Source organism: Gorilla gorilla, chromosome 4 (assembly GCF_029281585.2).
Source record: "Gorilla gorilla gorilla isolate KB3781 chromosome 4, NHGRI_mGorGor1-v2.1_pri, whole genome shotgun sequence".
Lineage (NCBI taxonomy): Eukaryota > Metazoa > Chordata > Mammalia > Primates > Hominidae > Gorilla > Gorilla gorilla.
In genome coordinates this window covers 23,667,440-23,680,880 of record NC_073228.2, presented here as the reverse complement: position 1 = coordinate 23,680,880, position 13,441 = coordinate 23,667,440, and the positions used below count along the sequence as shown (strand labels likewise).

At 47.0% G+C, this 13,441-nt stretch overlaps 1 protein-coding gene across 5 annotated transcripts in view; it reads left to right on the top strand.

The window, feature by feature from the left end:
• Positions 1–13,441, top strand: part of ARSG (arylsulfatase G) — a 185,395-nt gene that overhangs the window by 63,476 nt on the left and 108,478 nt on the right. The gene's annotated exons all lie outside the window — the stretch shown is intronic.

The window sequence follows — 13,441 nt, the reverse complement described above, 5'->3', positions numbered from 1 at the left end:
TCTGGCCTAGGTGACAGAGCAAGACTCCGTCTTAAAAAAAAAAAAAAAAGATAGTGCCGTGGGGCTACAGGAAGAGAAAAGTCATTTCTCTAGAGCAAAGTCAAGAGGTCATCAATAAAGATTATCTGTTAAGACTTGAATGCTGAGACTTAAAATGAAGGGAGAGGAGAGTGTTGTAGGCAGAAGGGAAGGCAAGAGAAAAGACCCAGACCTGATTCCTAGGGTCTCCCTCGGGGCACTGTCCCAGGTGCTGGGAACACAGCTGTGATCCAGACAACCAAAAGCCCTCACTCTCCAGGGGGTGTGGCATTCTAGCAGTTGAGTATGGCAGGGCTGGGAGCGTGAGACTGGATGGAGGGACTGGGCATCTGGTACAGTGTGTCATATACATGTTTACAGGATTGGACATGATCCTGCAAGCTGTGGGGATCCTGAATGACTGAAGTCATCCACCTACATTTAAGAATTTGAGATGGGATGTTCCAGCTTACCAGGATGGCCCACCTAGGTGGCTGGAAGGGCGGGGGTCACGTTGCAGTGATCTCCAGGATGGCTTGACTCAGAATTGTGGCAATGGAGAGAGATGTCAGATTCAGGAGGCTTATAGTTGCCTATGTGTATGTTGCATTGTCGTATACCTTGTGTGTGTGCTTCCTTGAATGTGAATGTGCATATATATATGAGACTGTGAAAAGGAAAGGAGAAATTTGCCAAGGACCATAACCAAGCTCAGCTGCCAGGAATCCTTTCTGGAAAAGAACAAGAGGCTGGATGTGGTGACGTGTGGTGGCTACTTAGGAGGCCACCCAGGAGGCTGAGACAGGAGGATCACTTGAGCCCAGGAATTTGAGGCTGCAGTGCACTATCCTTGCTCCTGTAAATAGTCACTGCACTCCGGCCTGGACAACATAGCAAGACCCCATCTCAAAAAAGGGAGAAAGAAACAAAAAGAAAAAGAGTATAAATGGATTAGTGAATGAATGAGTAGACGAAAGGCACCAAGTTCACTATTTGCTGCCACATTTGCTTGTAGCTTACAAAGGGCCTGCATATCCATGATCTCAATGATCTCACTTGACAACCTTCTGAGGAATAAGTCAGCTGTGTTCCCATTTAACAGAAGGCAATGTGGAGGCTGGGCTGAGCTGGTTCTCTGAGTTTTACTTCAGCTACTTTCCAGTTCCCATCTCCCAACCCTGTCCCTTTACACACAAAGGCCACAGCAAAAGATTTTAAAAACCTATTTTCACGTCCATGCCTTTAAATTATGAATGGAGCAAGGACAGTTTTTATTCCAGTCACATAGCAATGTAGAGAGTTGCCACAGAACGCCTCATCATCTATTTTAAATTCCTTGTAAATGAAGGCTGGACACGCTTAACTTTGCAACGTTATGTCTCTCCGGGGCTTTTGTGGCAGCCTTTCCAGTGCTAGCCTTCCCTGATTCTAATACACATAATTTATGCAATGGCAAGTTGCTTTGGTTTCTGTCTGGCTGTGTCTTAATTTGCGTTGATTTTCTTGTTAACAGGCTGCTGTAATGTCTGGCTCTGTATTTCCAGCTTTGCTTTACAATGTATTTTCAGACTTTAATTAGGACCCCTGATGATGAACTGGCCTGAGCCTGCCCAGATAGACTTGGGAGGAAAGAAAGCTTTCCAAATAACAAGGTCATTTTATTGCTTATTAGTTAGTCCAACTAAATGGAGACAGTGGCCAGGGGGGCGAAAAAAGGTGACGTGCAGGCCAGTTCATAAAGCTGCATTTTTGGGGGTGGGTACAGCGTCTCCAAAGAATTGCAAATAAAGGAAACGAGATTGTTTCTGAGAGTTAAGCTATGAACTTTAACACACTGTGGGGAAGGAATTGAGCCCTGAAAGCATCCGCTTAAGTGATTACATGAAAAATGAACTGACATGTTTTTTCCAATCAAACCACCTGAGTTTCTCCAAGTTTTGTTTGTTTGTTCACCAGATATTGCTGGGGCAGCCCTGCCCCACCAAGATGCTGTGCTTGGGGCTGGAGTCGCAACTCTAAGCCCCATCTCATGAAACCTACACCCAGCAAAGGAACTCAAAACTGCATCCCGCTGTAGAAATGTACGATAGCTGGCCGGGCGCGGTGGCTCATGCCTATAATCCCAGCACTCTGGGAGGCTGAGGCAGGCGGATCACAAGGTCAAGAGATCGAGACCATCCTGGCCAACCCCATCTCTACTAAAAATACAAAAATTAGCTGGGCATGGTGTTGCGTGCCTGTAGTCCCAGCTACTCAGGAGGCTGAGGCAGGAGAATCGCTTGAACCTGGGAGGCGGAGGTTGCAGTGAGCCAAGATTGTGCCACTGCACTCCAGCCTGGCGATAGAGTGAGACTCCGTCTCAAAAAAATAAAATAAAATAAATTTTTAAGAAAAAGAAATTAAGATAGCTGTTCCCAAGATGAGGACGTTAACAAGCCCACGGGGAGATTACATTTAGGGCCATCGTTAAAATTGGGCAAGCAGGGATAACATTCAGGCAGTGTGTTTTTGGCACTGGCCAGCCATATTAGTCAGCTTGGGTTGCTGTAACAAATACAACAGACTGTATGGCTTAAACAATGTTTATTTCTCACAGTTCTGGAGGCTAAAGTCCAACATCAGGGTACTAGCATGGTCAGGTTTTGGTGAGGGCTCTCTTCCTGGCTTGCAGATGGCCCCCTTCTTGCTGTATTCTCACAAGGAGAATACAGTTCAAGACCAGCCTGGTCAACATAGCAAGACCCCATCTCTACAATAATAATAAATTAATAAGAGAGGGCTCTCTCTCTCTCTCTCTCTCTGATGTTATCATCCTAATTATTGGAAGACATGGAGGGTCTGGGAGGAGAACTGATTATTTTTTTTTTTGGAGTGAACAGATTTCAAATGAGCATCTAGTTGGTCCCATATCCTATCAATGTGATTTATAAATTCTCTCATTTGATCCTTGCAGGGCTTTTTATAAGATTAACATTATTATCCTCACTTACATATGAGTAAAATGAAGTTCAGATAGTTTGAGTCACTGCAGACTCTAATTTATAAATTCTAGGTCTGAGAAGTCAATGAAAACTAGGAAAAGGACTCAAATTAACTTGACTTTACCCCAAAGCCATAGACATACTTAATGAGAGAGAGAGAAAGAACCCTCTTATTAATTAATGAATCATTATTATTGTAAAGATGGGCTCTTGCTATGTTGCCGAGGCTGATTTTGAACTCCTGGGCTCAAGCAATCCTTCCACTTCAGCTTCCCAAAATGCTGGGATTATAGGTATGAGGCACCACGCCCAGCCAAGTCCTCTGTTCACAAATGCACTTATCTCATCATGGAAGCTGATGGAACCCTCATTACCTCATCTAAATCTAATTACCACCTAAAGGGCCCGTGTCCACATATGGACACACTGGGGATTCGGGTTTCCACATATGAATTTCGGAGGGACACAAACATTCAGTCCATGGAACCAGGCAAGAGGAAATGGTGGCTCAACAGCCTTTGAGTATCCCAGACCCACTGTCAAAGATCAATCCACAGGCTGGGTGCTCTAGCTCATGCCTGTAATCCCAACACTTTGGGAGGCCGAAGCGGGTGGATTACCTGAGGTCAGGAGTTCGAGACCAGCCTGGCCAACATGGCGAAACCCCGTCTCTAGTAAAAATACAAAAATTGGCCAGGCGTGGTGGCGGGTGCCTGTAATCCCAGCTATTTGGGAGGCTGAGGCAGGAGAATTGCTTGAAACTGGGAGGTGGAGGTTGCAGTGAGCTGAGATCATGCCACTGCACTCCAGCCTGGTTAACAGAGCAAAACTCCATCAAAAAAAAAAAAAAAAGTTAATCTACAGTAGAGAAAAGGCCCTTAAGCTTCACAAAGTAAAGGACTTTTTTGATGCTCCATTTGAATTCTCTTAGCATTAACGAAGTCCACACTCACTAAGGCAAACTTCAGATTCTGATTTCCTGTGTAGCTTGTGCACAGGAAGAAAACATGTTGACCACGCTGACATTCTGGTTCCCGTACCCATCCTTGGAAGTCAGATGGGTCACGGGCATTCCTGCCTCTTTCTTGGGCTCACATGGTTTGTGTGGATGTGAGTCAGGCTCTCGGGGCTGGCACCACCAAGCATGACTCTCAGGACCTTCCCAGCCAAAGACTGGCTCCTGTAACACGATGACCTAGTTAATACGATACCTCCTGCAGACCGGCCCAGCTCCAGACAACCTTCCCTCGCGTGGCTGTAGTGGAAAGGGCATAGGAATTTGGGTTGGAAAGGCCTGGGTTCAAATTCTGGCTTTGCCATTTCCTCCCTGTAGGGGTCTGCAGTCTTCAATATGGCACCATGATGAGACAGGCCTTGGCATAAGATGCACTGAGCTCATACCAGCTATGTAGTCTTGGAAAGCTATTTAAACTCTCTCTGCCTCAGCTTCCTTCTCTGTAGAATGGGAATTTGGATGCCTATTTTACAGAGTGTTTTAAAAGTTAGAAATATGTGTAACATGAGTAGAGTAGTAGCCACTTGCTACATGTTAGATATTTTTGTTACTATAAGACAAATAACGCTAATGCCTATTTATACCTTAGGTCTCAGCTTACACTTAACTTCTTTTGGGAAATGCTTTCCCAACACACAGGTATACACACTTGGTGCACTTTGAGAACATCCTGTGCTTCATGTTTTCCAAATCCTCTTACATAATGAAATTATCCACCTCCCTTACTGACCAGTGAGCAGCTTGAGGGCAGGGATTTGTCTTGTTCATTGATATATCCTGGATCAACTACAGCAGGGGTTCTCAACCCCCAGGCCACTGTACCAGTCCATGACTTGTTAGGAGCTGGGCCATACAGCAGGAGGTGAGCGGCTTGTGAGTGAAGCTTCATCTGTATTTACAGCCACTCCTCATCGCTTGCATTACTGCCTGAGCTCCGCCTCCTGTCAGATCAACGGTGGCATTAGGTTCTCACAGGAGTGCGAGCCCTATTGTGAACTGCCCATGTGAGGGATCTAGGTTGCATGTTCCTTATGAGAATCTAATGCCTGATGATCTGTCAGTGTCTCCCATCACCCCCAGATGGGACCATCTAGTTGCAGGAAAACAAGCTCAGGGCTCCCACTTGTTCTACATTATGGTGAGTTGTGTAATTATTTCATTATATATTACAATATAATAATAATAGAAATAAGGTGCACAATAAATGTAATGCATTTGAATCATCTCGAAACCATCCCTCCCAACCCCTCCCTGTCTGTGGAAAAACTGTCTTCCATGAAACTGGTCCCTGGTACCAGGAAGGTGGGGGATAGCTGACCTACAGTATAATAGCCAGGATTCTCTGGTTGTAAGTGATGGAAACCCAACTCAATCAACCTAAACACAAAAGAGGCACAGGTGGGGCTCTTGAACTAAGCCCCTGAGAGCCTCCGTTTTTTCCTCTGTGCTTCTGAGCCAGTTGGCCCATTCTTTCAAGTTCCTCCATGTGATAGTCAAGGAAGCCCTTACCCTTCTGGGGTTGCCCGCTTATAGCTTGATATTCCAGAGGGGGAGAAAAGAGCTATTTCTCATTCTCTGGTTCAGAAAATTTCAAGTTTAAATTCACAATAGCCCTGCTTGGCTCATGGGTCATAGGCCAGTTCACCAAGGACAGAAGCTTGTGCTAGTGTGATTAGCATGCAGTGGAGTCCCACACCACATTAGTATCCAGGTGGGACATTACATGGGAAACTATCATTAGGTCTCACCAGGTAGAGTGCAGGACCCGAGCTGCTGTTGGTGGAGAAACAGCGTTCCTGAGGTCTGGAATTATACCCTAGGGCAGTGACAAGACTAGGCAGACATACCTCTGCTCTTGTGGAACTCTAACCTAGATAAGGGAGCCAGCAGCAGCAAGAAGACAAATCCCTGAACAAGATAAAGTCAGATATGATAAGGGTTAGGGACAAACTCGAACAGTGCTGCTGCAGGTGTAGCCGGGTCAGGGAGATCTCCCCAGGAGGCGAAATGAGAGCTGAAGCCCAGCTGACCAGGAGGGGCCAGCCCCGTGGAGACCAGAGCAGAGTGATCAGGACAGAGGGAACACAAAAAGGGCCTGAGGCCAGAACCAGCTGGAAGTGTTCTAGAAAAAACAACTCGGCCGGGTGCGGTGGCTCACGCCTGTAATTCCAGCACTTTGGGAGGCCCAGGTGGGTGGATCTTGAGGTCAGGAGTTTGAGACCAGCCTGGCCAAGATGGTGAAACTCCGTCTCTACTAAAAATATAAAAATTAGCCAGGCGTGATGGCGCATGCCTGTAGTCCCAGCTACTTGGGAGGCTGAGGCAGAAGAATCGCTTGAACCTGGGAGGCGGAGGTTGCGTTCAGCCGAGATCGTGCCATTGCACTCCAGCCTGGGTGACAAGAGTGAAGCTCCGTCTAAAAAACAAACAAACAAAAAAAGCAGAAAGTAAAAGCAACTCACCTTGTCTGGATGGAGGAGAGAGAGCTTGGGGAGGAGGGGGGTTGATGCCAAATGGGGTCCAGATCACTGGGGTGGCAAGTTCCCACCTTTCCCGTGTCGTGTCACACCTGGAAACTAATGATACTTCTTGTGGTGGGTTGGGGTGGGTGGTTGTGCATCAAGCAACAGTCGTCAGCAGCCCCATGAGTCATGTGGAAGGAGTGGCCGGAGAAAGAGTGGATGCTCCACAGCAAAACACAACTGATGGTAGCAATAGTCAGTGCTCAGACAACAGGCAGATGTCTACATTAGACATGAAAAGGCTGCGAGACAGTTTCACATGCTTCCGAAGTCAAAGTCAGGGCTTATCCTCCTGGAGGGTAAGGAAAGACTTTGTGATAATAGTAGGTTCTGAAGGACAGGTAGGAGTTGGAAGGGCAAGAAGAGGGTAATGCATTATTTAGCAGAGATACAGCAGAGTTAACGTGTTGAGTTGGAGAGTTGAGTGGGGCGTGGGGGAGGGAGGGATTCCAGATGTTCCAGGAAAAAGAATACTATTGAGCTGGACCCTGGAGGCACGCAGGGAGGTGTACTCGTTTTGAGGCCTGCTGTAACACAGTACCACAAATTGAGTAGCTTACAACCACCAAAATATATTATCTTACAATGCTGGAGTCTAGAAGTTCAAGATCGAGGTGTTGGCAGAGCCACACTCCCTCCAAAGCGCTAGGAGAAGTTCCTTCCTTTCCTCTTCCAGCTTTTGGTAGCTCCAGGCATTCCTTGGCTTGTGCTGGCATCATTTTCATCTCTGCCTCTTCTTCACATGGCTTCCCTCTGTGTGTCTCTGTGTCTTCGCAGCATTCTCTTCTCTGTGTCTCTCTGCTCTTCTAAAATAAGGACAACAGTTACATTGGATCAAGACCCACTCTACTTCGGTATAATCTCATCTTAACTTAAACTTACCTCTGCAATCACCCTTTTTCTAAATACGTTCACATTCTAAGGTAGAGGGGTCAGGACTTCAACATATCTTTTGGGGGGACGCAGCCCAACCCACAGCAAGCATCCATGGCTCAGAGGCTGATAGGTAGGTTGAGCCAGAGCATGATGGGTTATGGTGGCTGAGACTTGGGGCTACAAAATGGCATGACCAATCAGCGTGCTACCGTGGGTTAGAGGGAGTGCTTCGGGTGAGGGACAACCATCATTTTGATCCTGGGTGGCGTCATTGGGAATGAGGAGGATCTGAAGGATGCAGGAAGTGGCAGAGAGACTTGAAGATAATGCCTTAGTCTCTACTGCCTCAGTGCCACTGCTTGACCAGGAGGGGGTGGTCACAGCTTTTGGAGGGAGAATGCTGAGCTTGGTTCAGTGCATGTTGAGTCTGAGTTGACATGTGACATACATGTGGCAGTGTACATGATACCAGGATAGCATCAGCAGCATCGAAATGCCACTCACCCCCAGAGTTCCATCCACTCACATCCCGCTCACTTATTGCCCCTCCACCACTGAAATGTTCTCTTTCTCCCATTTAGCTGGTGATGGCAGTCATCATGTTGCCTGCCATGAATTTTAAAAACCTACTCTGTGCTGGATGCTTTGCTAATTACTTTATGTACATCACCTTATGGAATTCTTCAAATAACTTGATGAGATAGGTCTGATTATGCCCATTTTGCAGAAGAAGATAACTGAGGCTTAGATTGAGTTACCTGTCTAGTCTCACACTAGACAGAGTTGGGGTCGTATTTGGACCCAGGCTTGTCTTTCCGTGCCTTTAATTTTCTTATCACTCTGCCTCCCATAGCATTTTCTTTGTATTTCTCAGATAGGGCTCATCTTATTTTCTCTTATTATCCACATATGACAGTTCTGCTAGAGTGTAAACTCATCGATGGAAAGGGCTGTAGCTCCCCAGCTAGCTCTGTTGTGGTTGGTTGAACTAGACCAGGAGCTTGTAGGTGAAAGGTTTGAGATGGCAGGTGATACGCATGTGTCTGTTTGGAGGCAGAGAGATGAACAAAGGGAGGGATGTCCAGTGGTGTCTTCAGGTCTACATGCCTAGATGCTGGAGGGATGAAGTCATGGGACCTGCAGAGAACCCAGCTGAGGAAGCCAGTGTCGATGCAGGCTATGGCTTTCCCACCAGACTGGAAGAAACAGGTCTTACGAGCTAGAGTGCAGGACCTGAGCTGCTGATGGTGGAAAAACAGCGTTCTTGAGGTCTGGAATTATACCCCAGGGCAGTGATGAGACTAGGCAGACATACCTCTGCTCTTGTGGAACTCTAATCTGGATAAGGGAGCCAGCAGCAGCAAAAAGACAAATCCCTGAACAAGATAAAGTCAGATATGATAAGGGTTAGGGACAAACTCGAACAGTGCTGCTGCGGGTGTAGCCAGGTCAGGGAGACCTCCCCAGGAGGTGAAATGAGAGCTGAAGTCCAGCTGACCAAGAGGGGCCAGCCATGTGGAGACCAGAGCAGAGTGATTAGGACAGAGGGAACAGGAAAAGGGCCTGAGGCCAGAACCAGCTGGGGTGTTCTAGAAAAAGCAACTCACCTTGTCTGGCTGGACAGGAGAGAGCTTGGGGAGGAGGGGTTTGATGCCACACAGGGTCCAGATCACTGGGGTGGTGAGTTCCCACCTTTCCCGTGTCATGTCACATCTGGAAATTAGTGATATTTGTGCCCCTTTCCAAGGACCTCCACTGAGGCTGGCATTGGAGGGCTGTCTCCACATTGTGCTGTAAGGGGACTGCTTTCCGTGGAGCTGGGCGGGTAACAGACAGAGCCCACATTGGACAGCTCTGGTGCCTCGAGTTGCCCCAGGCCCCACTGGCTGCCCCAGGGGCTGAGATAAGCACAATCTAAGAAAACTTTTGGCTCATTTGGGCCTAAGTGTGCTCCAGCTCCCCTGCTGGGAGGCTGTGATGGAGGGCCTGTAGACTGTGCTGACTTCGAATTTGCTTTGACTGCAATAAGAACCCATGAAAGGGTTTCCAGCCAGGGACTAATCGCAGGGGTGTCTAATCTTTTGGCTTCCCTGGGCCATGTTGGAAGAAGAATTGTCTTGGGCCACATATAAAATACTCTAACATTAACGATAACTGATAAGCTAAAAAAAAAATCAATGTTTTAAGAAAGTTTATGAATTTGTGTTGGGCTGCATTCAAGCTATCCTGGGCTGTATGTACTCATGCTAGGTGATAATCATTTTCGAAGACACTGGGTGTGGTGGTTCACTCCTGAAATCCCAGCACTTTGGGAAGCCAAGATGGGTGGATCACCTGAGGTCAGGGGTTCGAGACCAGCCTGGCTAACATGGTGAAACCCTGTCTCTATTAAAAATACAAAAATTAGCTGGGTGTGGTGGCATGTGCCTGTAATCCCAGCTACTTGGGAGGCTGAGGCAGGAGAACCGCTTGAACCCTGGAAGTGGAGGTTGCAGTGAGCTGAGATCGAGCCACTGCACTCCAGCCTGGGTGGCAGAGTGAGACTCCGTCTCAAAAAAAAAAAAAAAAAAAAGTTTAAAGATGACTTTGGATGCACCATGGAAAATGAGGGGAGGGGGAATTGGAGACAGAAATTGGAAGTGGGGAGTAAGTAGGGCTGCCGCTTATAGCTGGGGAGACTGTATATTGCTCACCTCTGGACTGTGATGTGAATGGTGGCCCTTGGGTTGTTTGACATGATGGCCCTAGGATCTGGGTACAAGGTGATGGTAGCTTGGACCAGGACATGAGCAGATAGATGGAGAGAAATGGATAGATTCTGGATATATTTGGAAGTTGAGTTGATAGGACATGCTAATAATTTAGCTGTGGAGAGGCAGGAGGGAATGAGAGAAACCTCAGATGACTGTGACTTGAGTGACAGGGTGGGGGGTGCTATTTACTGAGAGGGAAGATTGGTATAGGAATAGCTGGTATGTAGGGAAAAATCTAAAGAAGGCCCAGATAAACTTGCAGAAACTGGCAAAGGAAGCAACCACATGCCACATGGGAGCACTGTCTGGGGCCCTGAGACCAACAAGCAGTTTTCTCCTGGCCTGGGAAGCCCATTGGGCTGAGAGATTTAAGACAAGGCTGATGGCATTGTGGAGGGCTAGCTTTAGGGGCACTGTGGCCTGGGCAGTTGCACACTTAGACCCTGTGCTTGGTTGCAGGCTTTGCTGTCACCGTCTTAAAATGCTTAGTGATTCTTGAACCAGGGACGCTGCATTTTCTTTCCCTTTTTCTTTTCTTTTCTTTTCTTTCTTTCTTTTTTTTGGGGTGGGGGTGGGGACAGAGTGTTACTCTGCCACCCAGGCTGGAGTGCAGTGGCATGATCTCAGCTCACTGCAACATCTGCCTCCTGGGTTCAAGCAATTCTCGTGTCTCAGCCTCCCGAGTAGCTGGGACTACAGGTGCCCACCACCACATCCAGCTAATTTTTTGTATTTTAGCAAAGACAGGGTTTCTTTCTTTCTTTTTTTGAGACAGAGTCTTGCTCTGTCGCCCAGACTGGAGTGTAGTGGCACAATCTCGGCTCACTGAAAGCTCCTGGGTTCATGCCATTCTCCTGCCTCAGCCTCTGGAGTAGCTGGGACTACAGGTGCCCACCAGCTTGCCTGGCTAATTTTTTGTATTTTTAGTAGAGATGGGGTTTCACCGTGTTAGCCAGGATGGTCTCGATCTCCTGACCTCATGATCTGCCCACCTTGGCCTCCCAAAGTGCTGGGATTACAGGCGTGAGCCACTGCACCTGGTGCAAAGGCAAGGTTTCACTGTGTTGCTCAGGCTGGTCTTGAACTGCTGAGCTCAGACAATCCGCCCACCTCGGCTTCCCAAAGTGCTAGGATTACAGGCATGAGCCACTGTACCTGGCCTGACTATTGGGGGAAACTCAGCCCCTGATATTTCACGTGCATCCTTTTCTATTTTCCCTAAGTGTCAGCCAGTCTGAGAAATAAAGGGAAAGAGTACAAAACAGAGAAATTTTAAAGCTGGGTGTCCGGGGGAGACATCACATGTTGGCAGGTTCCGTGATGCCCCCAAGCCACAAAACCAGCAAGCTTGGGGAAGGAGTGTACGAATAGGGTGTGGGTCACAGAGATCACATGCTTCAAGAGGTAATAGAATATTACAAGGCAAATGGAGGCAGGGCGAGATCACAGGACCGAGGCAAAATTAGAATTGCTAATGAAGTTTCCGACATGCATTGTCATTGATAACATCTTATTAGGAGACAGGGTTTGAGAACAGACAACCGGTCTGACCAAAATTTATTAGGTGGGAATTTCCTCGTCCTAATAAGCCTGGGAGCACGAACAGACAACCGGTCTGACCAAAATTTATTAGGTGGGAATTTCCTCGTCCTAATAAGCCTGGGAGCACTACGGGTGACTGGGGATTATTTCATCCTTTATCTACAACCGTAAAAGACAGACATTCCCAAAGTGGCCATTTTAGAGACCTCCCCTTGGGAACACATTCTGCTTCTCAGGGATGTTCCTTGCTGAGAAAAAGAATTCAGCGATATTTCTCCTATTTGCTTTTGAAAGAAGAGAAATATAGCTTTGTTCTGCCCAGCCCACAGGCAGCCAGACTTCAAGGTTATCTCCTTTGTTCCCTGAACATCGCTGTTACCTTGTTTTTTTCAAGATGCCCAGATTTCATATTGTTTAAACAATTTGTGCAGTTAATGCAATCATCACAGGGTCCTGAGGCGACATTCATCCTCAGCTTACAAAGATGACAGGATTAAGAGATTAAAGTAAAGACAGGCATAGGAAATCACAAGAGTATTGATTGGGGAAATGATAAGTGTCCATGAAATCTTCACAATTTATGTTAAGAGATTGCAGTAAAGACAGGCATAAGAAATTATAAAAGTATAATTTTGGGGAACTAATAAATGTCCATGAAATCATCACAATTTATGTTCAGAGATTGCAGTAAAGACAGGCATAAGAAATTATAAAAGTATTAATTTGGGGAACTTAATAAATGTCCGTGAAATCTTCATAATTTATGTTCTTCTGCCATGGCTTCAGCCGGTCCCTCCATTTGGGGTCCCTGACTTCCTGCAACACCTGACCCTGCATTTTCATATTTTACTGGGTTCCATGAGTTTTGAAGCTGGTTATGCTGTGGTGGATAAAGAGACAACACCAGTAAGCTTGGGCCAGCTTATACAGAGCTACAAATTCTGACCAAAGTGAAGCCAGGGGCAACAGAAGCTTATGACTTAATGTATGTGAAGTGCTTGGAAAAGTGCCTGGATTATAGTAAGTGTTGCATAAATGTCAGCTATAAGAGTAGTAAGAGGGCCGGGCCCAGTGGCTCACGCCTGTAATCCCAGCATTTTGGGAGGCTGAGGCGGGTGGATGACGAGGTCAGGAGATCGAGACCATCCTGGCTAACATGGTGAAACCCCGTCTCTACTAAAAATACAACAACAACAACAAAAAATTAGCCGGGTGTGGGGGCAGACACCTGTAGTCCCAGCTACTTGAGAGGCTGAGGTAGGAGAATGGCATGAACCTGGGAGGCAGAGCTTGCAGCGAGGGGAGATTGCGCCACTGCACTCCAGCCTGGGCGACAGAGCGAGACTCCGTCTCAAAAGAAAAAAAAAGAGTAATAAGAGGCCAGGCGTGGTGGCTCACGCCTGTAATCCCAGCACTTTGGGAGGCCAAGGCGGGCAGATCACCTGAGGTCAGGAGTTCGAGACCAGCCTGGCCAACAATGGCGAAACCCCATCTCTACTAAAAATACAAAATTAGCCGAGCATGGTGGTGTACGCCTGTAATCCCAGCTACTTGGGAGGCTGAGGCAGGATAATCACTTGAACCTGGGAGGTGGAGGTTGCAGTCAGCCGAGATTGTGCCATTGCACTCCAGCCTGGGCAACAAGGGCAAAACTCTGTCTCAATAATAATAATAATAATAATAATAATAATAATAATAGAGTAATAAGAGTTGTTATAAGGAATATTTAGGAGT